The sequence below is a fragment of the Lissotriton vulgaris genome, chromosome 12 (genome assembly GCF_964263255.1).
Source record: "Lissotriton vulgaris chromosome 12, aLisVul1.2, whole genome shotgun sequence".
In the NCBI taxonomy this organism is placed as follows: Eukaryota; Metazoa; Chordata; class Amphibia; order Caudata; family Salamandridae; genus Lissotriton; species Lissotriton vulgaris.
Window position 1 is genome coordinate 444,470,481 of NC_141700.1, and position 26,101 is coordinate 444,496,581.

General features: G+C 32.4%; 19 non-coding genes across 19 annotated transcripts; all 19 read right to left on the bottom strand.

Annotated features, from left to right (window-relative positions):
• Nucleotides 1–622: 622 nt before the first annotated feature.
• TRNAT-AGU (transfer RNA threonine (anticodon AGU)) lies at nt 623–696 on the bottom strand. Its single transcript has one exon. It is a non-coding gene; the product is annotated as a tRNA-Thr (tRNA).
• Nucleotides 697–3,156: 2,460 nt separating this feature from the next.
• On the bottom strand, nt 3,157–3,229 carry TRNAT-CGU (transfer RNA threonine (anticodon CGU)). Its single transcript has one exon. It is a non-coding gene; the product is annotated as a tRNA-Thr (tRNA).
• A 3,144-nt stretch (nt 3,230–6,373) lies between these two features.
• On the bottom strand, nt 6,374–6,447 carry TRNAT-AGU (transfer RNA threonine (anticodon AGU)). Its single transcript has one exon. It is a non-coding gene; the product is annotated as a tRNA-Thr (tRNA).
• A 2,472-nt stretch (nt 6,448–8,919) lies between these two features.
• TRNAT-CGU (transfer RNA threonine (anticodon CGU)) lies at nt 8,920–8,992 on the bottom strand. The gene has a single exon. It is a non-coding gene; the product is annotated as a tRNA-Thr (tRNA).
• A 2,477-nt stretch (nt 8,993–11,469) lies between these two features.
• On the bottom strand, nt 11,470–11,543 carry TRNAT-AGU (transfer RNA threonine (anticodon AGU)). Its single transcript has one exon. It is a non-coding gene; the product is annotated as a tRNA-Thr (tRNA).
• Nucleotides 11,544–11,977: 434 nt separating this feature from the next.
• On the bottom strand, nt 11,978–12,050 carry TRNAT-CGU (transfer RNA threonine (anticodon CGU)). Its single transcript has one exon. It is a non-coding gene; the product is annotated as a tRNA-Thr (tRNA).
• A 435-nt stretch (nt 12,051–12,485) lies between these two features.
• On the bottom strand, nt 12,486–12,559 carry TRNAT-AGU (transfer RNA threonine (anticodon AGU)). Its single transcript has one exon. It is a non-coding gene; the product is annotated as a tRNA-Thr (tRNA).
• Nucleotides 12,560–14,014: 1,455 nt separating this feature from the next.
• Nucleotides 14,015–14,087, bottom strand: TRNAL-CAA (transfer RNA leucine (anticodon CAA)). The gene has a single exon. It is a non-coding gene; the product is annotated as a tRNA-Leu (tRNA).
• Nucleotides 14,088–14,526: 439 nt separating this feature from the next.
• TRNAT-AGU (transfer RNA threonine (anticodon AGU)) lies at nt 14,527–14,600 on the bottom strand. Its single transcript has one exon. It is a non-coding gene; the product is annotated as a tRNA-Thr (tRNA).
• Nucleotides 14,601–15,035: 435 nt separating this feature from the next.
• On the bottom strand, nt 15,036–15,108 carry TRNAT-CGU (transfer RNA threonine (anticodon CGU)). Its single transcript has one exon. It is a non-coding gene; the product is annotated as a tRNA-Thr (tRNA).
• Nucleotides 15,109–15,543: 435 nt separating this feature from the next.
• TRNAT-AGU (transfer RNA threonine (anticodon AGU)) lies at nt 15,544–15,617 on the bottom strand. The gene has a single exon. It is a non-coding gene; the product is annotated as a tRNA-Thr (tRNA).
• A 435-nt stretch (nt 15,618–16,052) lies between these two features.
• On the bottom strand, nt 16,053–16,125 carry TRNAT-CGU (transfer RNA threonine (anticodon CGU)). The gene has a single exon. It is a non-coding gene; the product is annotated as a tRNA-Thr (tRNA).
• A 435-nt stretch (nt 16,126–16,560) lies between these two features.
• TRNAT-AGU (transfer RNA threonine (anticodon AGU)) lies at nt 16,561–16,634 on the bottom strand. The gene has a single exon. It is a non-coding gene; the product is annotated as a tRNA-Thr (tRNA).
• A 1,456-nt stretch (nt 16,635–18,090) lies between these two features.
• Nucleotides 18,091–18,163, bottom strand: TRNAT-CGU (transfer RNA threonine (anticodon CGU)). The gene has a single exon. It is a non-coding gene; the product is annotated as a tRNA-Thr (tRNA).
• A 2,473-nt stretch (nt 18,164–20,636) lies between these two features.
• On the bottom strand, nt 20,637–20,710 carry TRNAT-AGU (transfer RNA threonine (anticodon AGU)). The gene has a single exon. It is a non-coding gene; the product is annotated as a tRNA-Thr (tRNA).
• A 1,963-nt stretch (nt 20,711–22,673) lies between these two features.
• Nucleotides 22,674–22,747, bottom strand: TRNAT-AGU (transfer RNA threonine (anticodon AGU)). Its single transcript has one exon. It is a non-coding gene; the product is annotated as a tRNA-Thr (tRNA).
• A 435-nt stretch (nt 22,748–23,182) lies between these two features.
• On the bottom strand, nt 23,183–23,255 carry TRNAT-CGU (transfer RNA threonine (anticodon CGU)). Its single transcript has one exon. It is a non-coding gene; the product is annotated as a tRNA-Thr (tRNA).
• A 435-nt stretch (nt 23,256–23,690) lies between these two features.
• TRNAT-AGU (transfer RNA threonine (anticodon AGU)) lies at nt 23,691–23,764 on the bottom strand. Its single transcript has one exon. It is a non-coding gene; the product is annotated as a tRNA-Thr (tRNA).
• A 1,455-nt stretch (nt 23,765–25,219) lies between these two features.
• On the bottom strand, nt 25,220–25,292 carry TRNAT-CGU (transfer RNA threonine (anticodon CGU)). The gene has a single exon. It is a non-coding gene; the product is annotated as a tRNA-Thr (tRNA).
• Nucleotides 25,293–26,101: the final 809 nt, after the last annotated feature.

The window sequence follows — 26,101 nt, forward strand, 5'->3', positions numbered from 1 at the left end:
TAATTTTTAAGATAACTTATTCTAAAGTTCATAGAAACAGATGTTTATACTTAAATTGTATTCATCACTTGTTTGATGAAAATTATTCGGAAAGCATGAAGAAAACAGTTAAATGCTGCTGAGATTTGAACTCAGGATTTCCTGTTTACGAGATAGGAGCTTTAACCACTAAGCCACAGCACCAACGGTAACAGTAAAAAATGCATAAATAATTTATTGTTGATGATGAAAATGTGTTTTCTGCTATAAATTCTTCATTATATGTATTGTAATCTTAAACACGAAAAGATACTCAATCACTACGCAAGGATTCATATATTTTAATAAACAGGTACTCTTATAAAACCCAATTTCATTTCTTGAATTCTTTACAATTTTTTTTCATGAAGGTAATAATATTGCTCCAATCTTGGTAGACATTTCATCTACGTCTTTCTCATAGATATGTACTTTTTTCATTTTGCAATAACATTATTCATTCTATAATCTTGAAAATACTTGGGTTTTTATAAGGTTAAAGATGATCTGTACATCAGTAAGATGAATCAGACTTTTATATTTTAATTGTATCGGAATAAGACCTAATGAAAATGATTTGTTATATATTACAATGAGAAAAGCAAGGCGCTGCTGAGATTTGAACTCAGGATCTCCTGTTTACTAGACAGGCGCTTTAACCAGCTAAGCCACAGCACCCACTTGATTCTTAAATTTGAAACACTTTTCTTTATGGTGTTCAAGAGAATATTGCTTTTTCACTTTCATATTCTTTTCTAAGTTCACACACTTCTCTACTCAAACACTTAAGATGAATGAAGACTCTTCACTTATTCAAAAACACCTCTCTAATTTGAAGTTTACCCTATTCATATCATTTTAAAATATTCCTTGCTGAAGAATGGATTTGTTGAATTCCACAATAGAGTGATCATTCACCTCTATCTTGTTCTTTGTCATTTTCTTTTCCCTATTTCAGTCAATGCATTCCTACAAAAACCTTCACAATACCAACGCATTTTATTTCATTTTTAAGATAACTTATTCTAAAGTTCATAGAACCAGATGTTTATACTTAAATTGTATTCAACACTTGTTTGATGAAAATTATTCGGAAAGCATGAAGAAAACAGTTAAATGCTGCTGAGATTTGAACTCAGGATTTCCTGTTTACGAGATAGGAGCTTCAACCACTTAGCCACAGCACCAACGGTAATCGTAAAAAATGCATAAATAATTTATTGTTGATGATGAAAATGTGTTTTCTGCTATAAATTCTTCTTTATATGTATTGTAATCTTAAACACGAAAAGATACTCAATCACTTCACAAGGATTCATATGTTTTAATAAACAGGTACTCTTATAAAACCCAATTTCATTTCTTGAATTCTTTAAAAAAAAAATCATGAAGGTAATAATATTGCTCCAATCTTGGTAGACATTTCATCTACGTCTTTCTCATAGATATGTACTTTTTTTCATTTTGCAATAACAGTATTCATTCTATAATCTTGAAAATACCTGGGTTTTTATAAGGTTAAAGGTGATCTGTTCAACAGTAAGATGAATCAGACTTTTATATTTTAATTGTATCGGAATAAGACCTAATGAAAATGATTTGTTATATAACAATGAGAAAAGCAAGGCACTGCTGAGAGATGAACTCAGGATCTCCTGTTTACTAGACAGGCGCTTTAACCAGCTAAGCCACAGCACCCACTTGATTCTTAAATTTGAAACACTTTTCTTTATGGTGTTCAAGAGAATATTGCTTTTTCACTTTCATATTCTTTTCTAAGTTCACACACTTCTCTACTCAAACACTTAAGATGAATGAAGACTCTTCACTTATTCAAAAACACCTCTCTAATTTGAAGTTTACCCTATTCATATCATTTTAAAATATTCCTTGCTGAAGAATGGATTTGTTGAATTCCACAATAGAGTGATCATTCACCTCTATCTTGTTCTTTGTCATTTTCTTTTCCCTATTTCAGTCAATGCATTCCTACAAAAATCTTCACAATACCAACGCATTTTATTTCATTTTTAAGATAACTTATTCTAAAGTTCATAGAACCAGATGTTTATACTTAAATTGTATTCAACACTACTCGGAAAGCATGAAGAAAACAGTTAAATGCTGCTGAGATTTGAACTCAGGATTTCCTGTTTACGAGATAGGAGCTTTAACCACTTAGCCACAGCACCAACGGTAATCGTAAAAAATGCATAAATAATTTATTGTTGATGATGAAAATGTGTTTTCTGCTATAAATTCTTCTTTATATGTATTGTAATCTTAAACACGAAAAGATACTCAATCACTTCACAAGGATTCATATGTTTTAATAAACAGGTACTCTTATAAAACCCAATTTCATTTCTTGAATTCTTTAAAAAAAAAATCATGAAGGTAATAATATTGCTCCAATCTTGGTAGACATTTCATCTACGTCTTTCTCATAGATATGTACTTTTTTTCATTTTGCAATAACAGTATTCATTCTATAATCTTGAAAATACTTGGGTTTTTATAAGGTTAAAGGTGATCTGTTCAACAGTAAGATGAATCAGACTTTTATATTTTAATTGTATCGGAATAAGACCTAATGAAAATGATTTGTTATATAACAATGAGAAAAGCAAGGCACTGCTGAGAGATGAACTCAGGATCTCCTGTTTACTAGACAGGTGCTTTAACCAGCTAAGCCACAGCACCCACTTGATTCTTTAATTTGAAACACTTTTCTTTATGGTTTTCAAGAGAATATTGCTTTTTCACTTTCATATTCTTTTCTAAGTTCACACACTTCTCTACTCAAACACTTAAGATGAATGAAGACTCTTCACTTATTCAAAAACACCTCTCTAATTTGAAGTTTACCCTATTCATATCATTTTAAAATATACCTTGCTGAAGAATGGATTAGTTGAATTCAACAATAGAGTGATCATTCACCTCTATCTTGTTCTTTGTCATTTTCTTTTCCCTATTTCAGTCAATGCATTCCTACAAAAATCTTCACAATACCAAGCATTTTATTTAATGTTTAAGATAACTTATTCTAAAGTTCATAGAACCAGATGTTTATTCTTAAATTGTATTCAACATTTGTTTGATGAAAATTATTCGGAAAGCATGGAGAAAACATTTAGGTGCTGCTGAGATTTGAACTCAGGATTTCCTGTTTACGAGACAGGCGCTTTAACCACTAAGCCACAGCACCAACGTTAATAGTAAGAAATGCATACATAATTTATTGTTGATGATGAAAATGTGTTTCCTGCTATAAATTCTTCTTTATATGTATTCTAATCTTAAACACGAAAACATACTCAATCACTACGCAAGTATTAATATGTTTCAATAAACAGGTACTCTTATAAAACTCAATTTCATTTCTTGAATTCTTTAAAAAAAAATCATGAAGGTATTAATATTGCTCAAATCTAGGTAGAAATTTCATCTACGTCTTTCTCATAGATATGTATTTTTTTCATTTGGCAATAACAGTATTCATTCTATAATCTTGAAAATACTTGTGTTTTTATAAGGTTTAAGATGATCTGTTAAGTCATAAGTCATAAGTCATAAAATTTGTATAGCGCGCTACATACCCAGAGGGTTTCAAGGCGCTAAGGAAAGGGGAGGAGGATTATTTGTCAAATATCCACGTTTTAAGCTGCTTTCTGAACGCTAGGTGATTCTGGGTGAGGCGAAGGTAAGCGGGGAGTGAGTTCCATGTTTTGGCAGCCAGGTATGAGAAGGATCTGCCTCCCATGGTGGTCTTGTTGATGCGAGGTACAGTGGCGAAGGCTTGGCTGGAGGAGCGAAGTTGGCGGGAGGGGGTGTAGAAGGACAGTCGAGAGTTGAGGCAATCTGGTCCGATGTCGTAGAGTGATTTGTGTGCGTGGGTAAGCAGTCGGAAAGTGATCCTCTTATTGACGGGTAGCCAGTGGAGGTCTCTAAGGTGACCAGAGATGTGTTCGTTGCGTGGGATGTCTAATATGAGCCTGGCTGAGGCGTTTTGGATTCGTTGGAGTTTCTTCTGGAGTTTAGCGGTGGTGCCTGCGTAGAGGGTGTTTCCGTAGTCCAGTCGGCTCGTGACCAGAGCATGGGTGACTGTTTTCCTTGTTTCGGAGGGGATCCAGCGGAATGTTTTCCTGAGCATGCGAAGAATGTTAAAGCAGGAAGAGGATACGGCGCTGACTTGTCTGTTCATTGAGAGTGAAGAATCCAGGATGACGCCTAGGTTCCGTGCGTGGTCTGTCGGGATGGGTGCTTTTCCGAGGGCTTCCGGCCACCAGGAGTCGTCCCAAGCAGAGGGGGATGTACCTAAGATGAGGACTTCTGTTTTGTCTGAGTTCAGTTTCAGACGGCTTTGTTTCATCCATTCTGCGACTTCTTTCATTCCTTCGTGTAGGTTAGTTTTGGCGGTGCTGGGGTCCCTGGTGAGAGAAAGGATCAGTTGAGTGTCATCCGCGTAGGAGATGATGTTGAGATTGTGTTGGCGAGCGATGGCCGCAAGGGGGCTCATGTATACGTTAAAGAGGGTGGGGCTGAGTGAGGATCCTTGTGGTACGCCGCAGATGATTTCAGAGGCCTCGGACTTGAATGGTGGGAGGCGGACTCTCTGGGTTCTTCCGGTGAGGAACGAGGTGATCCATTTTAGTGCTTTTCCTTGGATTCCAATGTTACTGAGGCGTTGTAAAAGGGTGCTGTGGCAGACTGTGTCGAAGGCTGCAGAGAGGTCGAGGAGGATGAGGGCGACTGTGTCTCCGTTGTCCAGTAGAGTTCGAATGTCGTCTGTTGCTGCGATGAGGGCGGTCTCAGTGCTGTGTTTGGCTCGGAAGCCAGATTGTGAGGGGTCGAGTGATTTGTTGGCTTCGAGGAAGGCGGCGAGCTGGTTGTTGACAGCTTTCTCGATGACTTTGGCCGGGAATGGAAGAAGCGAGATGGGGCGGTAGTTTTTGAGTTCGGTGGGGTCTGCTGTTGGTTTTTTCAGAAGGGCGGTGAGTTCAGCGTGTTTCCAGTCTTCCGGGAAGGTGGCGGAGTTGAAGGAGCAGTTGATGACGTCTCGGAGGTGCGGAGCTATGACGGAGTCTGCTTTGTTGAAGATGTGGTGAGGGCATGGGTCTGTGGGGGATCCAGAGTGGATGGAGTTCATCAGGCGGATGGTGTCCTCAGTGGAGATTGGGTTCCAGGCGTTAAGGGTGTTAACGGGGGGAAGATGGTCAGCAGATGGTAGGGTGGGTTGGCTTCCGGGTTGGTTGTCGAAGCTGTTGTGGATGTCAGCAATCTTGTTGTGGAAGAAAGAGGCTAGGGAGTCGCAGAGGGTTTGAGAGGGGGTGATGTCGTTGGAGTTGGCCGAGGGGTTGGAAAATTCCTTGACGATGTTGAAAAGTTCCTTGCTGTTGTGGGCGTTGTTGTCAAGTCGGTCCTTGAATGCTGTTTTCTTGGCTTTTCGGATCAGTTGGTGGTGAGTACGAATGGCGCTTTTGAAGGCATCCTTGTTGCTGGTGGATGGGTCTTTTTTCCAGGTCTTTTCAAGGGAGCGGCACAGTTTCTTGGATTTCTTGAGGTCATCGTTGAACCATGAGGCCTTCTTGTTGCCAAGTTTATGATGACGTTTTTTCAGTGGTGCTAAGGAGTTGGCGGTGTTGGATAACCAAAGGGTGAGGTTGGAGGCGGCTTCGTTGGCGTTAGAAGAGAGGTCTGGGGGGTTTAGAAGAAGCGATGAGGAGATCTGGTCGAAGGTGATTTTGTTCCAGTTTCTTTGCAGAGTTGGTTGGGGGTGGTTGATGGGTTTCGGCTTATTGTAGGTGAAGTGAACGCAGCTGTGGTCAGTCCAGAGGAGATCCGTAGTGTGGCTGAAGGAGACGTGGTTGCTGGAGGTGAAGATAGGGTCGAGTGTGTGACCTGCGATGTGGGTGGGGAAGGTGACCAGTTGTTTAAGTCCGAGGTTGGCGAGGTTGTCTAAAAGGGTGGCGGTGTTGCGGTCGTTGATCTTTTCGAGGTGGAAGTTGAGGTCTCCCAGGAGGATGTAGTCTTTGGAGGGGAGCGCGTGTGGGGTGATGAAGTCCGTGATGTCTTCACTGAATTTTGCGCGGGGTCCTGGTGGTCTGTAGAGGAGGGTGCCTCTAAGAGTTGTCTTGGGGTCGATGTGGATCTGGAAGTGAAGGTGTTCGGAGTTGGCGAGGTTGACGTCAGAGCTGGTTGAGATGCGGATGAATTTCTTATGGACGATAGCTATTCCACCTCCTGTATGGTCGGTGCGGTTCAACAGTAAGATGAATCAGACGTTTATATTTTAATTGTATCGGAATAAGACCTAATGAAAATGATTTGTTATATAACAATGAGAAAAGCAAGGCACTGCTGAGAGTTGAACTCAGGGTCTCCTGTTTACTAGACAGGCGCTTTAACCAGCTAAGCCACAGCACCCACTTGATTCTTAAATTTGAAACACTTTTCTTTATGGTGTTCAAGAGAATATTGCTTTTTCACTTTCATATTCTTTTCTAAGTTCACACACTTCTCTACTCAAACACTTAAGATGAATGAAGACTCTTCACTTATTCAAAAACACCTCTCTAATTTGAAGTTTACCCTAATCATATCATTTTAAAATATACCTTGCTGAAGAATGGATTAGTTGAATTCAACAATAGAGTGATCATTCACCTCTATCTTGTTCTTTGTCATTTTCTTTTCCCTATTTCAATCAATGCATTCCTACAAAAATCCTCACAATACCAAGTATTTTATTTAATTTTTAAGATAACTTATTCTAAAGTTCATAGAACCAGATGTTTATACTTAAATTGTATTCATCACTTGTTTGATGAAAATTATTCGGAAAGCATGAAGAAAACAGTTAAATGCTGCTGAGATTTGAACTCAGGATTTCCTGTTTACGAGATAGGAGCTTTAACCACTAAGCCACAGCACCAACAGTAATAGTAAAAAATGCATAAATAATTTATTGTTGATGATGAAAATGTGTTTTCTGCTATAAATTCTTCATTATATGTATTGTAATCTTAAACACGAAAAGATACTCAATCACTACGCAAGGATTCATATATTTTAATAAACAGGTACTCTTATAAAACCCAATTTCATTTCTTGAATTCTTTACAATTTTTTTTCATGAAGGTAATAATATTGCTCCAATCTTGGTAGACATTTCATCTACGTCTTTCTCATAGATATGTACTTTTTTAGTTTTGCAATAATAGTATTCATTCTATAATCTTGAAAATACCTGGGTTTTTATAAGGTTAAAGGTGATCTGTTCAACAGTAAGATGAATCAGACTTTTATATTTTAATTGTATCGGAATAAGACCTAATGAAAATGATTTGTTATATAACAATGAGAAAATGCAAGGCACTGCTGAGAGATGAACTCAGGATCTCCTGTTTACTAGACAGGCGCTTTAACCAGCTAAGCCACAGCACCCACTTGATTCTTAAATTTGAAACACTTTTCTTTAAGGTGTTCAAGAGAATATTGCTTTTTCACTTTCATATTCTTTTCTAAGTTCACACACTTCTCTACTCAAACACTTAAGATGAATGTAGACTCTTCACTTATTCAAAAACACTTCTCTAATTTGAAGTTTACCCTATTCATATCATTTTAAAATATACCTTGCTGAAGAATGGATTAGTTGAATTCAACAATAGAGTGATCATTCACCTCTATCTTGTTCTTTGTCATTTTCTTTTCCCTATTTCAGTCAATGCATTCCTACAAAAATCTTCACAATACCAAGCATTTTATTAAATTTTTAAGATAACTTATTCTAAAGTTCATAGAACCAGATGTTTATTCTTAAATTGTATTCAACATTTGTTTGATGAAAATTATTCGGAAAGCATGGAGAAAACCTTTAGGTGCTGCTGAGATTTGAACTCAAGATTCCCTGTTTACGAGACAGGTGCTTTAACCACTAAGCCACAGCACCAACGTTAATAGTAAGAAATGCATACATAATTTATTGTTGATGATGAAAATGTGTTTCCTGCTATAAATTCTTCTTTATATGTATTGTAATCTTAAACACGAAAACATACTCAATCACTACGCAAGTATTAATATGTTTTGATAAACAGGTACTCTTATAAAACTCAATTTCATTTCTTGAATTCTTTAAAAAAAAATCATGAAGGTATTAATATTGCTCAAATCTAGGTAGAAATGTCATCTACGTCTTTCTCATAGATATGTCTTTTTTTCATTTTGCAATAACAGTATTCATTCTATAATCTTGAAAATACTTGTGTTTTTATAAGGTTTAAGATGATCTGTTCAACAGTAAGATGAATCAGACTTTTATATTTTAATTGTATCGGAATAAGACCTAATGAAAATGATTTGTTATATAACAATGAGAAAAGCAAGGCACTGCTGAGAGTTGAACTCAAGATCTCCTATTTACTAGACAGGTGCTTTAACCAGCTAAGCCACAGCACCCACTTGATTCTTAAATTTGAAACACTTTTCTTTATGGTGTTCAAGAGAATATTGCTTTTTCACTTTCATATTCTTTTCTAAGTTCACACACTTCTCTACTCAAACACTTAAGATGAATGAAGACTCTTCACTTATTCAAAAACACCTCTCTAATTTGAAGTTTACCCCATTCATATCATTTTAAAATATACCTTGCTGAAGAATGGATTAGTTGAATTCAACAATAGAGTGATCATTCACCTCTATCTTGTTCTTTGTCATTTTCTTTTCCCTATTTCAGTCAATGCATTCCTACAAAAATCTTCACAATACCAAGCATTTTATTTAATGTTTAAGATAACTTATTCTAAAGTTCATAGAACCAGATGTTTATTCTTAAATTGTATTCAACATTTGTTTGATGAAAAATATTCGGAAAGCATGGAGAAAACATTTAGGTGCTGCTGAGATTTGAACTCAGGATTTCCTGTTTACGAGACAGGCGCTTTAACCACTAAGCCACAGCACCAACGTTAATAGTAAGAAATGCATATATAATTTATTGTTGATGATGAAAATGTGTTTCCTGCTATAAATTCTTCTTTATATGTATTGTAATCTTAAACACGAAAACATACTCAATCACTACTCAAGTATTAATATGTTTTAATAAAAAGGTACTCTTATAAAACCCAATTTCATTTCTTGAATTCTTTACAATTTTTTTCATGAAGGTAATAATATTGCTCCAATCTAGGTAGACATTTCATCTACGTCTTTCTCATAGATATGTATTTTTTTCATTTTGCAATAACAGTATTCATTCTATAATCTTGAAAATACTTGGGATTTTATAAGGTTAAAGATGATCTGTTCAACAGTAAGATGAATCAGACTTTTATATTTTAATTGTATCGGAATAAGACCTAATGAAAATGATTTGTTATATAACAATGAGAAAAGCAAGGCACTGCTCAGAGTTGAACTCAGGATTTCCTGTTTACTAGACAGGTGCTTTAACCAGCTAAGCCACAGCACCCACTTGATTCTTTATTTTGAAACACTTTTCTTTATGGTGTTCAAGAGAATATTGCTTTTTCACTTTTATATTCTTTTCTAAGTTCACACACTTCTCTACTCAAACACTTAAGATGAATGAAGACTCTTCACTTATTCAAAAACACCTCTCTAATTTGAAGTTTACCCTATTCATATCATTTTAAAATATTCCTTGCTGAAGAATGGATTTGTTGAATTCCACAATAGAGTGATCATTCACCTCTATCTTGTTCTTTGTCATTTTCTTTTCCCTATTTCAGTCAATGCATTCCTACAAAAATCTTCACAATACCAAGCATTTTATTTCATTTTTAAGATAACTTATTCTAAAGTTCATAGAACCAGATGTTTATTCTTAAATTGTATTCAACATGTGTTTGATGAAAGTTATTCGGAAAGCATGGAGAAAAGAGTTAGGTGCTGTTGAGATTTGAACTCAGGATTTCCTGATTACGAGACAGGCGCTTTAACCACTAAGCCACAGCACCAACGTTATTAGTAAGAAATGCATACATAATTTATTGTTGATGATGAAAATGTGTTTCCTGCTATGAATTCTTCTTTATGTGTATTGTAATCTTAAACACGAAAACATACTCAATCACTACGCAAGTATTAATATGTTTTAATAAACAGGTACTCTTATTAAACTCAATTTCATTTCTTGAATTCTTTAAAAAAAAAAATTCATGAAGGTATTAATATTGCTCAAATCTAGGTAGAAATTTCATCTACGTCTTTCTCATAGATATGTATTTTTTTTATTTGGCAATAACAGTATTCATTCTATAATCTTGAAAATACTTGTGTTTTTATAAGGTTTAAGATGATCTGTTCAACAGTAAGATGAATCAGACTTTTATATTTTAATTGTATCGGAATAAGACCTAATGAAAATGATTTGTTATATAACAATGAGAAAAGCAAGGCACAGCTCAGAGTTGAACTCGGGATCTCCTGTTTACTAGACAGGCGTTTTAACCAGCTAAGCCACAGCACCCACTTTATTCTTTATTTTGAAACACTTTTCTTTATGGTGTTCAAGAGAATATTGCTTTTTCACTTTCATATTCTTTTCTAAGTTCACACACTTCTCTACTCAAACACTTAAGATGAATGAAGACTCTTCACTTATTCAAAAACACCTCTCTAATTTGAAGTTTACCCTATTCATATCATTTTAAAATATCCCTTGCTGAAGAATGGATTAGTTGAATTCAACAATAGAGTGATCATTCACCTCTATCTTGTTCTTTGTCATTTTCTTTTCCCTATTTCAGTCAATGCATTCTTACAAAAATCTTCACAATACCAAGCATTTTATTTAATGTTTAAGATAACTTATTCTAAAGTTCATAGATCCAGATGTTTATTCTTAAATTGTATTCAACATTTGTTGGATGTAAATTATTCGGAAAGCATGGAGAAAACAGTTAGGTTCTGCTGAGATTTGAACTCAGGATTTCCTGTTTATGAGAAAGGCGCTTTAACCACTAAGCCACAGCACCAACGTTAATAGTAAGCAATGCATAAATTATTCATTGTTGATGATGAAAATGTGTTTCCTGCTATAAATTCTTCTTTATATGTATTGTAATCTTAAACAGGAAAACATACTCAATCACTACGCAAGTATTAATATGTTTTAATAAACAGGTACTCTTATAAAACCCAATTTCATTTCTTGAATTCTTTACAATTTTTTTTCATGAAGGTAATAATATTACTCCAATCTATGTAGACATTTCATCGACGTCTTTCTCATAGATATGTATTTTTTTCATTTTGCAATAACATTATTCATTCTATAATCTTGAAAATACTTGGGTTTTTATAAGGTTAAAGATGATCTGTTCAACAGTAAGATGAATCAGACTTTTATATTTTAATTGTATCGGAATAAGACCTAATGAAAATGATTTGTTATATATTACAATGAGAAAAGCAAGGCGCTGCTGAGATTTGAACTCAGGATCTCCTGTTTACTAGACACGCGCTTTAACCAGCTAAGCCACAGCACCCACTTGATTCTTAAATTTGAAACACTTTTCTTTATGGTGTTCAAGAGAATATTGCTTTTTCACTTTCATATTCTTTTCTAAGTTCACACACTTCTCTACTCAAACACTTAGATGAATGAAGACTCTTCACTTATTCAAAAACACCTCTCTAATTTGAAGTTTACCCTATTCATATCATTTTAAAATATACCTTGCTGAAGAATGGATTAGTTGAATTCAACAATAGAGTGATCATTCACCTGTATCTTGTTCTTTGTCATTTTCTTTTCCCTATTTCAGTCAATGCATTCCTACAAAAATCTTCTCAATACCAAGCATTTTATTTAATTTTTAAGATAACTTATTCTAAAGTTCATAGAACCAGATGTTTATTCTTAAATTGTATTCATCATTTGTTTGATGAAAATTATTCGGAAAGCATGGAGAAAACAGTTAGGTGCTGTTGAGATTTGAACTCAGGATTTCCTGTTTACGAGACAGGCGCTTTAACCACTAAGCCACAGCACCAACGTTAATAGTAAGAAATGCATATATAATTTATTGTTGATGATGAAAATGTGTTTCCTGCAATAAATTCTTCTTTATATGTATTCTAATCTTAAACACGAAAACATACTCAATCACTACGCAAGTATTAATATGTTTTAATAAACAGGTACTCTTATAAAACTCAATTTCATTTCTTGAATTCTTTAAAAAAAAATCATGAAGGTATTAATATTGCTCAAATCTAGGTAGAAATTTCATCTACGTCTTTCTCATAGATATGTATTTTTTTCATTTGGCAATAACAGTATTCATTCTATATTCTTGAAAATACTTGTGTTTTTATAAGGTTTAAGATGATCTGTTCAACAGTAAGATGAATCAGACTTTTATATTTTAATTGTATCGGAATAAGACCTAATGAAAATGATTTGTTATATAACAATGAGAAAAGCAAGGCACTGCTGAGAGTTGAACTCAGGATCTCCTGTTTACTAGACAGGCGCTTTTACCAGCTAAGCCACAGCACCCACTTGATTCTTAAATTTGAAACACTTTTCTTTATGGTGTTCAAGAGAATATTGCTTTTTCACTTTCATATTCTTTTCTAAGTTCACACACTTCTCTACTCAAACACTTAAGATGAATGAAGACTCTTCACTTATTCAAAAACACCTCTCTAATTTGAAGTTTACCCTATTCATATCATTTTAAAATATACCTTGCTGAAGAATGGATTAGTTGAATTCAACAATAGAGTGATCATTCACCTCTATCTTGTTCTTTGTCATTTTCTTTTCCCTATTTCAATCAATGCATTCCTACAAAAATCTTCACAATACCAAGTATTTTATTTAATTTTTAAGATAACTTATTCTAAAGTTCATAGAACCAGATGTTTATACTTAAATTGTATTCATCACTTGTTTGATGAAAATTATTCGGAAAGCATGAAGAAAACAGTTAAATGCTGCTGAGATTTGAACTCAGGATTTCCTGTTTACGAGATAGGAGCTTTAACCACTAAGCCACAGCACCAACGGTAATAGTAAAAAATGCATAAATAATTTATTGTTGATGATGAAAATGTGTTTTCTGCTATAAATTCTTCTTTATATGTATTGTAATCTTAAACACGAAAAGATACTCAATCACTACACAAGGATTCATATATTTTAATAAACAGGTACTCTTATAAAACCCAATTTCATTTCTTGAATTCTTTACAATTTTTTTCATGAAGGTAATAATATTGCTCCAATCTTGGTAGGCATTTCATCTACGTCTTTCTCATAGATATGTACTTTTTTTCATTTTGCAATAACAGTATTCATTCTATAATCTTGAAAATACCTGGGTTTTTATAAGGTTAAAGGTGATCTGTTCAACAGTAAGATGAATCAGACTTTTATATTTTAATTGTATCGGAATAAGACCTAATGAAAATGATTTGTTATATAACAATGAGAAAATGCAAGGCACTGCTGAGAGATGAACTCAGGATCTCCTGTTTACTAGACAGGCGCTTTAACCAGCTAAGCCACAGCACCCACTTGATTCTTAAATTTGAAACACTTTTCTTTATGGTGTTCAAGAGAATATTGCTTTTTCACTTTCATATTCTTTTCTAAGTTCACACACTTCTCTACTCATAAACTTAAGATGAATGAAGACTCTTCACTTATTCAAAAACACCTCTCTAATTTGAAGTTTACCCTATTCATATCATTTTAAAATATACCTTGCTGAAGTATGGATTAGTTGAATTCAACAATAGAGTGATCATTCACCTCTATCTTGTTCTTTGTCATTTTCTTTTCCCTATTTCAGTCAATGCATTCCTACAAAAATCTTCACAATACCAAGCATTTTATTTAATGTTTAAGATAACTTATTCTAAAGTTCATAGAACCAGATGTTTATTCTTAAATTGTATTCAACATTTGTTTGATGAAAATTATTCGGAAAGCATGGAGAAAACATTTAGGTGTTGCTGAGATTTGAACTCAGGATTTCCTGTGTTTGAGACAGGCGCTTTAACCACTAAGCCACAGCACCAACGTTAATAGCAAGAAATGCATACATAATTTATTGTTGATGATGAAAATGTGTTTCCTGCTATAAATTCTTCTTTATATGTATTGTAATCTTAAACAGGAAAACATACTCAATCACTACGCAAGTATTAATATGTTTTAATAAACAGGTACTCTTATAAAACCCAATTTCATTTCTTGAATTCTTTACAATTTTTTTTCATGAAGGTAATAATATTACTCCAATCTAGGTAGACATTTCATCTACGTCTTTCTCATAGATATGTATTTTTTTCATTTTGCAATAACATTATTCATTCTATAATCTTGAAAATACTTGGGTTTTTATAAGGTTAAAGATGATCTGTTCAACAGTAAGATGAATCAGACTTTTATATTTTAATTGTATTGGAATAAGACCTAATGAAAATGATTTGTTATATATTACAATGAGAAAAGCAAGGCGCTGCTGAGATTTGAACTCAGGATCTCCTGTTTACTAGACAGGCGCTTTAACCAGCTAAGCCACAGCACCCACTTGATTCTTAAGTTTGAAACACTTTTCTTTATGGTGTTCAAGAGAATATTGCTTTTTCACTTTCATATTCTTTTCTAAGTTCACACACTTCTCTACTCAAACACTCAAGATGAATGAAGACTCTTCACTTATTCAAAAACACCTCTCTAATTTGAAGCTTACCCTATTCATATCATTTTAAAATATACCTTGCTGAAGAATGGATTAGTTGAATTCAACAATAGAGTGATCATTCACCTGTATCTTGTTCTTTGTCATTTTCTTTTCCCTATTTCAGTCAATGCATTCCTACAAAAATCTTCTCAATACCAAGCATTTTATTTAATTTTTAAGATAACTTATTCTAAAGTTCATAGAACCAGATGTTTATTCTTAAATTGTATTCAACATTTGTTTGATGAAAATTATTCGGAAAGCATGGAGAAAACAGTTAGGTGCTGTTGAGATTTGAACTCAGGATTTCCTGTTTACGAGACAGGCGCTTTAACCACTAAGCCACAGCACCAACGTTAATAGTAAGAAATGCATACATAATTTATTGTTGATGATGAAAATGTGTTTCCTGCTATAAATTCTTCTTTATATGTATTCTAATCTTAAACATGAAAAAAACTCAATCACTACGCAAGTATTAATATGTTTTAATAAACAGGTACTCTTATAAAACTCAATTTCATTTCTTGAATTCTTAAAAAAAAAAATCATGAAGGTATTAATATTGCTCAAATCTAGGTAGAAATTTCATCTACGTCTTTCTCATAGATATGTATTTTTTTCATTTGGCAATAACAGTATTCATTCTATAATCTTGAAAATACTTGTGTTTTTATAAGGTTTAAGATGATCTGTTCAACAGTAAGATGAATCAGACTTTTATATTTTAATTGTATCGGAATAAGACCTAATGACAATGATTTGTTATATAACAATGAGAAAAGCAAGGCACTGCTGAGAGTTGAACTCAGGATCTCCTGTTTACTAGACAGGCGCTTTAACCAGCTAAGCCACAGCACCCACTTGATTCTTAAATTTGAAACACTTTTCTTTATGGTGTTCAAGAGAATATTGCTTTTTCACTTTCATATTCTTTTCTAAGTTCACACACTTCTCTACTCAAACACTTAAGATGAATGAAGACTCCTCACTTATTCAAAAACACCTCTCTAATTTGAAGTTTACCCTATTCATATCATTTTAAAATATACCTTGCTGAAGAATGGATTAGTTGAATTCAACAATAGAGTGATCATTCACCTCTATCTTGTTCTTTGTCATTTTCTTTTCCCTATTTCAGTCAATGCATTCCTACAAAAATCTTCACAATACCAAGCATTTTATTTAATTTTTAAGATAACTTATTCTAAAGTTCATAGACCCAGATATTTATTCTTAAATTGTTTTCAACATTTGTTTGATGAAAATTATTCGGAAAGCATGGAGAAAACATTTAGGTGCTACTGAGATTTGAACTCAGGATTTCCTGTTTACGAGACAGGCGCTTTAACCACTAAGCCACAGCACCAACGTTAATAGTATGAAATGCATACATAATTTATTGTTGATGATGAAAATGTGTTTCCTGCTATAAATTCTTCTTTATATGTATTGTAATCTTAAACACGAAAACATACTCAATCACTACGCAAGTATTAATATGTTTTGATAAACAGGTACTCTTATAAAACTCAATTTCATTTCTTGAATTCTTTAAAAAAAAATCATGAAGGTATTAATATTTCTCAAATCTAGGTAGAAATTTCATCTACGTCTTTCTCATAGATATGTATTTTTTTCATTTTGCAATAACAGTATTCATTCTATAATCTTGAAAATACTTGTGTTTTTATAAGGTTTAAGATGATCTGTTCAACAGTAAGATGAATCAGACTTTTATATTTTAATTGTATCGGAATAAGACCTAATGAAAATGATTTGTTATATAACAATGAGAAAAGCAAGGCACTGCTGAGAGTTGAACTCAGGATCTCCTGTTTACTAGACAGGTGCTTTAACCAGCTAAGCCACAGCACCCACTTGATTCTTAAATTTGAAACACTTTTCTTTATGGTGTTCAAGAGAATATTGCTTTTTCACTTTTATATTCTTTTCTAAGTTCACACACTTCTCTACTCAAACACTTAAGATGAATGAAGACTCTTCACTTATTCAAAAACACCTCTCTAATTCGAAGTTTACCCTATTTATATCATTTTAAAATATACCTTGCTGAAGAATGGATTAGTTGAATTCAACAATAGAGTGATCATTCACCTCTATCTTGTTCTTTGTCATTTTCTTTTCCCTATTTCAATCAATGCATTCCTACAAAAATCCTCACAATACCAAGTATTTAATTTAATTTTTAAGATAACTTATTCTAAAGTTCATAGAACCAGATGTTTATACTTAAATTGTATTCATCACTTGTTTGATGAAAATTATTCGGAAAGCATGAAGAAAACAGTTAAATGCTGCTGAGATTTGAACTCAGGATTTCCTGTTTACGAGATAGGACCTTTAACCACTAAGCCACAGCACCAACGGTAATAGTAAAAAATGCATAAATAATTTATTGTTGATGATGAAAATGTGTTTTCTGCTATAAATTCTTCTTTATATGTATTGTAATCTTAAACACGAAAAGATACTCAATCACTACGCAAGGATTCATATATTTTAATAAGCAGGTACTCTTATAAAACCCAATTTCATTTCTTGAATTCTTTACAATTTTTTTTCATGAAGGTAATAATATTGCTCCAATCTTGGTAGACATTTCATCTACGTCTTTCTCATAGATATGTACTTTTTTTCATTTTGCAATAATAGTATTCATTCTATAATCTTGAAAATACCTGGGTTTTTATAAGGTTAAAGGTGATCTGTTCAACAGTAAGATGAATCAGACTTTTATATTTTAATTGTATCGGAATAAGACCTAATGAAAATGATTTGTTATATAACAATGAGAAAATGCAAGGCACTGCTGAGAGATGAACTCAGGATCTCCTGTTTACTAGACAGGCGCTTTAACCAGCTGTGCCACAGCACCCACTTGATTCTTAAATTTGAAACACTTTTCTTTATGGTGTTCAAGAGAATATTGCTTTTTCACTTTCATATTCTTTTCTAAGTTCACACACTTCTCTACTCAAACACTTAAGATGAATGAAGACTCCTCACTTATTCAAAAACACCTCTCTAATTTGAAGTTTACCCTATTCATATCATTTTAAAATATACCTTGCTGAAGAATGGATTAGTTGAATTCAACAATAGAGTGATCATTCACCTCTATCTTGTTCTTTGTCATTTTCTTTTCCCTATTTCAGTCAATGCATTCCTACAAAAATCTTCACAATACCAAGCATTTTATTTAATTTTTAAGATAACTTATTCTAAAGTTCATAGAACCAGATATTTATTCTTAAATTGTTTTCAACATTTGTTTGATGAAAATTATTCGGAAAGCATGGAGAAAACATTTAGGTGCTGCTGAGATTTGAACTCAGGATTTCCTGTTTACGAGACAGGCGCTTTAACCACTAAGCCACAGCACCAACGTTAATAGTAAGAAATGCATACATAATTTATTGTTGATGATGAAAATGTGTTTCCTGCTATAAATTCTTCTTTATATGTATTGTAATCTTAAACACGAAAACATACTCAATCACTACGCAAGTATTAATATGTTTTGATAAACAGGTACTCTTATAAAACTCAATTTCATTTCTTGAATTCTTTAAAAAAAATCATGAAGGTATTAATATTGCTCAAATCTAGGTAGAAATTTAATCTACGTCTTTCTCATAGATATGTATTTTTTTCATTTTGCAATAACAGTATTCATTCTATAATCTTGAAAATACTTGTGTTTTTATAAGGTTTAAGATGATCTGTTCAACAGTAAGATGAATCAGACTTTTATATTTTAATTGTATCGGAATAAGACCTAATGAAAATGATTTGTTATATAACAATGAGAAAAGCAAGGCACTGCTCAGAGTTGAACTCAGGATCTCCTGTTTACTAGACAGGCGCTTTAACCAGCTAAGCCACAGCACCCACTTGATTCTTAAATTTGAAACACTTTTCTTTATGGTGTTCAAGAGAATATTGCTTTTTCACTTTCATATTCTTTTCTAAGTTCACACACTTCTCTACTCAAACACTTAAGATGAATGAAGACTCTTCACTTATTCAAAAACACCTCTCTAATTTGAAGTTTACCCTATTCATATCATTTTAAAATATACCTTGCTGAAGAATGGATTAGTTGAATTTAACAATAGAGTGATCATTCACCTCTATCTTGTTCTTTGTCATTTTCTTTTCCCTATTTCAATCAATGCATTCCTACAAAAATCTTCACAATACCAAGTATTTTATTTAATTTTTAAGATAACTTATTCTAAAGTTCATAGAACCAGATGTTTATACTTAAATTGTATTCATCACTTGTTTGATGAAAATTATTCGGAAAGCATGGAGAAAACAGTTAGGTTCTGCTGAGATTTGAACTCAGGATTTCCTGTTTACGAGAAAGGCGCTTTAACCACTAAGCGACAGCACCAACGTTAATAGTAAGAAATGCATAAATTATTCATTGTTGATGATGAAAATGTGTTTCCTGCTATAAATCCTTCTTTATATGTATTGTAATCTTAAACAGGAAAACATACTCAATCACTACGCAAGTATTAATATGTTTTAATAAACAGGTACTCTTATAAAACCCAATTTCATTTCTTGAATTCTTTACAATTTTTTTAATGAAGGTAATAATATTACTCCAATCTAGGTAGACATTTCATCTACGTCTTTCTCATAGATATGTATTTTTTTCATTTTGCAATAACATTATTCATTCTATAATCTTGAAAATACTTGGGTTTTTATAAGGTTAAAGATGATCTGTTCAACAGTAAGATGAATCAGACTTTTATATTTTAATTGTATCGGAATAAGACCTAATGAAAATGATTTGTTATATAACAATGAGAAAAGCAATGCACTGCTCAGAGTTGAACTCAGGATCTCCTGTTTACTAGACAGGCGCTTTTACCAGCTAAGCCACAGCACCCACTTGATTCTTTATTTTGAAACACTTTTCTTTATGCTGTTCAAGAGAATATTGCTTTTTCACTATCATATTCTTTTCTAAGTTCACACACTTCTCTACTCAAACACTTAAGATGAATGAAGACTCTTCACTTATTCAAAAACACCTCTCTAATTTGAAGTTTACCCTATTCATATCATTTTAAAATATCCCTTGCTGAAGAATGGATTAGTTGAATTCAACAAAAGAGTGATCATTCACCTCTATCTTGTTCTTTGTCATTTTCTTTTCCCTATTTCAGTCAATGCATTCCTACAAAAATCTTCACAATACCAAGCATTTTATTTAATGTTTAAGATAACTTATTCTAAAGTTCATAGATCCAGATGTTTATTCTTAAATTGTATTCAACATTTGTTTGATGTAAATTATTCGGAAAGCATGGAGAAAACAGTTAGGTTCTGCTGAGATTTGAACTCAGGATTTCCTGTTTCCGAGAAAGGCGCTTTAACCACTAAGCCACAGCACCAACGTTAATAGTAAGAAATGCATAAATTATTCATTGTTGATGATGAAAATGTGTTTCCTGCTATAAATTCTTCTTTATATGTATTGTAATCTTAAACAGGAAAACATACTCAATCACTACGCAAGTATTAATATGTTTTAATAAACAGGTACTCTTATAAAACCCAATTTCATTTCTTGAATTCTTTACAATTTTTTTTCATGAAGGTAATAATATTACTCCAATCTAGGTAGACATTTCATCTATGTCTTTCTCATAGATATGTATTTTTTTCATTTTGCAATAACATTATTCATTCTATAATCTTGAAAATACTTGGGTTTTTATAAGGTTAAAGATGATCTGTTCAACAGTAAGATGAATCAGACTTTTATATTTTAATTGTATTGGAATAAGACCTAATGAAAATGATTTGTTATATATTACAATGAGAAAAGCAAGGCGCTGCTGAGATCTGAACTCAGGATCTCCTGTTTACTAGACAGGCGCTTTAACCAGCTAAGCCACAGCACCCACTTGATTCTTAAGTTTGAAACACTTTTCTTTATGGTGTTTAAGAGAATATTGCTTTTTTACTTTCATATTCTTTTCTAAGTTCACACACTTCTCTACTCAAACACTTAAGATGAATGAAGACTCTTCACTTATTCAAAAACACCTCTCTAATTTGAAGCTTACCCTATTCATATCATTTTAAAATATACCTTGCTGAAGAATGGATTAGTTGAATTCAACAATAGAGTGATCATTCACCTCTATCTTGTTCTTTGTCATTTTCTTTTCCCTATTTCAGTCAATGCATTCCTACAAAAATCTTCTCAATACCAAGCATTTTATTTAATTTTTAAGATAACTTATTCTAAAGTTCATAGAACCAGATGTTTATTCTTAAATTGTATTCAACATTTGTTTGATGAAAATTATTCAGAAAGCATGGAGAAAACAGTTAGGTGCGGTTGAGATTTGAACTCAGGATTTCCTGTTTACGAGACAGGCGCTTTAACCACTAAGCCACAGCACCAACGTTAATAGTAAGAAATGCATACATAATTTATTGTTGATGATGAAAATGTGTTTCCTGCTATAAATTCTTCTTTATATGTATTGTAATCTTAAACACGAAAACATACTCAATCACTACGCAAGTATTAATATGTTTTGATAAACAGGTACTCTTATAAAACTCAATTTCATTTCTTGAATTCTTTAAAAAAAATCATGAAGGTATTAATATTGCTCAAATCTAGGTAGAAATTTCATCTACGTCTTTCTCATAGATATGTATTTTTTTCATTTTGCAATAACAGTATTCATTCTATAATCTTGAAAATACTTGTGTTTTTATAAGGTTTAAGATGATCTGTTCAACAGTAAGATGAATCAGACTTTTATATTTTAATTGTATCGGAATAAGACCTAATGAAAATGATTTGTTATATAACAATGAGAAAAGCAAGGCACTGCTCAGAGTTGAACTCAGGATCTCCTGTTTACTAGACAGGCGCTTTAACCAGCTAAGCCACAGCACCCACTTGATTCTTAAATTTGAAACACTTTTCTTTATGGTGTTCAAGAGAATATTGCTTTTTCACTTTCATATTCTTTTCTAAGTTCACACACTTCTCTACTCAAACACTTAAGATGAATGAAGACTCTTCACTTATTCAAAAACACCTCTCTAATTTGAAGTTTACCCTATTCATATCATTTTAAAATATACCTTGCTGAAGAATGGATTAGTTGAATTTAACAATAGAGTGATCATTCACCTCTATCTTGTTCTTTGTCATTTTCTTTTCCCTATTTCAGTCAATGCATTCCTACAAAAATCTTCACAATACCAAGCATTTTATTTAATGTTTAAGATAACTTATTCTAAAGTTCATAGATCCAGATGTTTATTCTTAAATTGTATTCAACATTTGTTTGATGTAAATTATTCGGAAAGCATGGAGAAAACAGTTAGGTTCTGCTGAGATTTGAACTCAGGATTTCCTGTTTCCGAGAAAGGCGCTTTAACCGCTAAGCCACAGCACCAACGTTAATAGTAAGAAATGCATAAATTATTCATTGTTGATGATGAAAATGTGTTTCCTGCTATAAATTCTTCTTTATATGTATTGTAATCTTAAACAGGAAAACATACTCAATCACTACGCAAGTATTAATATGTTTTAATAAACAGGTACTCTTATAAAACCCAATTTCATTTCTTGAATTCTTTACAATTTTTTTTCATGAAGGTAATAATATTACTCCAATCTAGGTAGACATTTCATCTACGTCTTTCTCATAGATATGTATTTTTTTCATTTTGCAATAACATTATTCATTCTATAATCTTGAAAATACTTGGGTTTTTATAAGGTTAAAGATGATCTGTTCAACAGTAAGATGAATCAGACTTTTATATTTTAATTGTATTGGAATAAGACCTAATGAAAATGATTTGTTATATATTACAATGAGAAAAGAAAGGCGCTGCTGAGATCTGAACTCAGGATCTCCTGTTTACTAGACAGGCGCTTTAACCAGCTAAGCCACAGCACCCACTTGATTCTTAAGTTTGAAACACTTTTCTTTATGGTGTTTAAGAGAATATTGCTTTTTTACTTTCATATTCTTTTCTAAGTTCACACACTTCTCTACTCAAACACGTAAGATGAATGAAGACTCTTCACTTATTCAAAAACACCTCTCTAATTTGAAGTTTACCCTATTCATATCATTTTAAAATATACCTTGCTGAAGAATGGATTAGTTGAATTCAACAATAGAGTGATCATTCACCTCTATCTTGTTCTTTGTCATTTTCTTTTCCCTATTTCAGTCAATGCATTCCTACAAAAATCTTCACAATACCAAGCATTTTATTTAATTTTTAAGATAACTTATTCTAAAGTTCATAGACCCAGATATTTATTCTTAAATTGTTTTCAACATTTGTTTGATGAAAATTATTCGGAAAGCATGGAGAAAACATTTAGGTGCTGCTGAGATTTGAACTCAGGATTTCCTGTTTACGAGACAGGCGCTTTAACCACTAAGCCACAGCACCAACGTTAATAGTATGAAATGCATACATAATTTATTGTTGATGATGAAAATGTGTTTCCTGCTATAAATTCTTCTTTATATGTATTGTAATCTTAAACACGAAAACATACTCAATCACTACGCAAGTATTAATATGTTTTGATAAACAGGTACTCTTATAAAACTCAATTTCATTTCTTGAATTCTTTAAAAAAAAATCATGAAGGTATTAATATTGCTCAAATCTAGGTAGAAATTTCATCTACGTCTTTCTCATAGATATGTATTTTTTTCATTTTGCAATAACAGTATTCATTCTATAATCTTGAAAATACTTGTGTTTTTATAAGGTTTAAGATGATCTGTTCAACAGTAAGATGAATCAGACTTTTATATTTTAATTGTATCGGAATAAGACCTAATGAAAATGATTTGTTATATAACAATGAGAAAAGCAAGGCACTGCTGAGAGTTGAACTCAGGATCTCCTGTTTACTAGACAGGCGCTTTAACCAGCTAAGCCACAGCACCCACTTGATTCTTAAATTTGAAACACTTTTCTTTATGGTGTTCAAGAGAATATTGCTTTTTCACTTTTATATTCTTTTCTAAGTTCACACACTTCTCTACTCAAACACTTAAGATGAATGAAGACTCTTCACTTATTCAAAAACACCTCTCTAATTTGAAGTTTACCCTATTCATATCATTTTAAAATATACCTTGCTGAAGAATGGATTAGTTGAATTCAACAATAGAGTGATCATTCACCTCTATCTTGTTCTTTGTCATTTTCTTTTCCCTATTTCAATCAATGCATTCCTACAAAAATCCTCACAATACCAGGTATTTAATTTAATTTTTAAGATAACTTATTCAAAAGTTCATAGAACCAGATGTTTATACTTAAATTGTATTCATCACTTGTTTGATGAAAATTATTCGGAAAGCATGAAGAAAACAGTTAAATGCTGCTGAGATTTGAACTCAGGATTTCCTGTTTACGAGATAGGACCTTTAACCACTAAGCCACAGCACCAACGGTAATAGTAAAAAATGCATAAATAATTTATTGTTGATGATGAAAATGTGTTTTCTGCTATAAATTCTTCTTTATATGTATTGTAATCTTAAACACGAAAAGATACTCAATCACTACGCAAGGATTCATATATTTTAATAAGCAGGTACTCTTATAAAACCCAATTTCATTTCTTGAATTCTTTACAATTTTTTTTCATGAAGGTAATAATATTGCTCCAATCTTGGTAGACATTTCATCTACGTCTTTCTCATAGATATGTACTTTTTTCATTTTGCAATAATAGTATTCATTCTATAATCTTGAAAATACCTGGGTTTTTATAAGGTTAAAGGTGATCTGTTCAACAGTAAGATGAATCAGACTTTTATATTTTAATTGTATCGGAATAAGACCTAATGAAAATGATTTGTTATATAACAATGAGAAAATGCAAGGCACTGCTGAGAGATGAACTCAGGATCTCCTGTTTACTAGACAGGCGCTTTAACCAGCTGTGCCACAGCACCCACTTGATTCTTAAATTTGAAACACTTTTCTTTATGGTGTTCAAGAGAATATTGCTTTTTCACTTTCATATTCTTTTCTAAGTTCACACACTTCTCTACTCAAACACTTAAGATGAATGAAGACTCCTCACTTATTCAAAAACACCTCTCTAATTTGAAGTTTACCCTATTCATATCATTTTAAAATATACCTTGCTGAAGAATGGATTAGTTGAATTCAACAATAGAGTGATCATTCACCTCTATCTTGTTCTTTGTCATTTTCTTTTCCCTATTTCAGTCAATGCATTCCTACAAAAATCTTCACAATACCAAGCATTTTATTTAATTTTTAAGATAACTTATTCTAAAGTTCATAGAACCAGATATTTATTCTTAAATTGTTTTCAACATTTGTTTGATGAAAATTATTCGGAAAGCATGGAGAAAACATTTAGGTGCTGCTGAGATTTGAACTCAGGATTTCCTGTTTACGAGACAGGCGCTTTAACCACTAAGCCACAGCACCAACGTTAATAGTAAGAAATGCATACATAATTTATTGTTGATGATGAAAATGTGTTTCCTGCTATAAATTCTTCTTTATATGTATTGTAATCTTAAACACGAAAACATACTCAATCACTACGCAAGTATTAATATGTTTTGATAAACAGGTACTCTTATAAAACTCAATTTCATTTCTTGAATTCTTTAAAAAAAATCATGAAGGTATTAATATTGCTCAAATCTAGGTAGAAATTTCATCTACGTCTTTCTCATAGATATGTATTTTTTTCATTTTGCAATAACAGTATTCATTCTATAATCTTGAAAATACTTGTGTTTTTATAAGGTTTAAGATGATCTGTTCAACAGTAAGATGAATCAGACTTTTATATTTTAATTGTATCGGAATAAGACCTAATGAAAATGATTTGTTATATAACAATGAGAAAAGCAAGGCACTGCTCAGAGTTGAACTCAGGATCTCCTGTTTACTAGACAGGCGCTTTAACCAGCTAAGCCACAGCACCCACTTGATTCTTAAATTTGAAACACTTTTCTTTATGGTGTTCAAGAGAATATTGCTTTTTCACTTTCATATTCTTTTCTAAGTTCACACACTTCTCTACTCAAACACTTAAGATGAATGAAGACTCTTCACTTATTCAAAAACACCTCTCTAATTTGAAGTTTACCCTATTCATATCATTTTAAAATATACCTTGCTGAAGAATGGATTAGTTGAATTTAACAATAGAGTGATCATTCACCTCTATCTTGTTCTTTGTCATTTTCTTTTCCCTATTTCAATCAATGCATTCCTACAAAAAT